Genomic DNA, 2,319 nt, shown 5'->3' on the forward strand with positions numbered 1-2,319 from the left:
GGCCTCTTCCTTCTTCCTAGTCTGTCTCAGTCTATAAGCTGGGCTGTTACCTGTGCACCAGGTGCATCTCTCTGAGTTTTAAACACTAGAGGCTCAGCCTCCAAAACTCACGTCTACGTGTCACCACAATAGGACAAACCTACAGACAAGTTTGTCCTGCTGTTGGAGTCCTCTTGTGTCACCCCCACCTGGCTGACTGTTCCTCTGTCTGGCTTCCTGGCTTTTAATCCCCTTTCTCCTGCTCTTCCAGCCTGCTACTCTGGCGTCCCTGTGTTGTCTCTCCTCGCCTGTAAGCCTGGCACTCAAGGCTTTTATCCCCTTCCCTGCTCTTTCGGCCTGCTACTCTGGTGTCCCTGCATTGTCTCTCCTCGCAGAGAGATCTGTTGGATCTCTTCCCATGTCTGTCTATGTCAATAGACAACTCTATATTAGTAGGTGACTTTAACACACCACTTTCAAGGAGGGACAGATCAACTAGGAAAAAACTCAACAAAGATACAGAAGAACCCAACAACACAGTCAACCAACTCTACCTCATAGGCATATATGGAGCACTCCACCCAACAAAAGCACAATTCACCTTCTTCTCCAGGGAACATGGATCATTCTCCAGAATAGATCATATGTTAGGACATAAAAGATGCCTCAGTGAATTAAAAAACATTAAAATGCTACAATGCATCTCCTTGGACCAGAATAAAATTAGAAATTAATAATAGGGAGATCAAGGAAAAGCATCAAATGTGGAAGTTGAATAACACATGGGTCAAAAACTACTGGGTAATAGAAGAAATAAAAAATGAGATTAAAAAAAAATCCTATAAATTAATGAGAATCAAGATACATCTTACCAAAACCTATGGGACACAGAGAAAGTAGTACTGAGAAGTCAATTTACAGCAATAAATGCATACATCAAAAAAGAGGAAAGAAACAAAATCAACACTCTAACTCGAGAACTCCAGCAATTAGAAAAAGAACAGCAAAAGAATCCTACAGTGTCCAGAAGTAAGGAAATAATAAAGATCAGAACAGAAATAAACACAGCAGAAAACAAAAAGACAATAGAGAAAATCAACAAAACAAGAAGCTGGTTCTTGGAAAGATTAACAAAATTGACAAACCATTGGGAAATCTAACAAAAGAAAAGAAAGAGAAGACACAAATAGCAAGAATAATAAATAGAAAGGGTGACATTACAACAGAACCAACTGAAATAATAATAATAATAAAGATACTGACAGAATATTGTGAAGAACTGAACTCCAACAGATTAAAGAACCTAGAAGAGATGGACAAGTTTCTAGAAACACAAGACCTACCTAAACTATCCCACTCAGAGATAGAATACTTGAACAGACCTATAACTAAGGGAGAAACTGAACAGCCTGTAAAAAAAATTCCCACAAGAAAAAGTCTTGGTCCTAATGGTTTCACTGGAGAATTCCACCAAATATTCAGGGAAGAATTGACATCTGTACTACTCAAGCTATTCCAGAACATAGAAAAAGACAGAATATTCCCAAACTCATTTTATGAAGTAAGCATAACACTGATACCAAAATCAGGGAAAGAAACCACTAAAAAGGAAAACTACAGACCAATGTCCCTCATGAACATAGACACAAAAATCTTTCAAAAAAAAAGCCTAGCCATCAGAATCCAACAACATATCAAAATAATAATAATAATAATAATACATCCTCACCAAGTGGGATTCATATCTGGCATGCAAGGATGGTTCAGCATCAGAAAAACAATCAATGTAATCCACCACATAAACAAAACAAAAGAACTATATGATCATATCAATCCACGCAGAAAATTCAATTGATAAAATCCAACACCCGTTCCTATTCAGAACTCTCAGCAAAATAAGGAAAGAAGAGAAAATCCTCAACATAATAAAGGGCATATATGCAAAGCCAACGGCCAACATTATTATTAATGGAGAAAGACTCAAAGCATTCCCCTTATGAACAGGAACAAGACAGGGATGACCTCTATCACCACTCTTATTTAATGTGTATTGGTGGGCAATAAGGCAAGGAAGAGAAATACAAGACATCCAAATTGGCAAAGAAGAAGTAAACCTATCTCTATTTGTGGAATACATGATATTATACTTAGAAAATCCAAGAGAATCAGAAAAAAAAAAAATCTACTGGAACTAATAAACTAATATAGAGGTTCAGCAAAATGGCAGGATACAAGGTCAACATACAAAAAAATCAGTTGGATCCTCTACACCAACAAAGAGACCTCTGAAAAAGAAATAAAGGAAACAATACCATTTACAATAGCTACTGAAAAGATAAA

The sequence above is a fragment of the Orycteropus afer genome, unplaced genomic scaffold (assembly GCF_000298275.1).
Source record: "Orycteropus afer afer isolate SDZICR_OR568_19922 unplaced genomic scaffold, OryAfe1.0 scaffold00137, whole genome shotgun sequence".
Lineage (NCBI taxonomy): Eukaryota > Metazoa > Chordata > Mammalia > Tubulidentata > Orycteropodidae > Orycteropus > Orycteropus afer.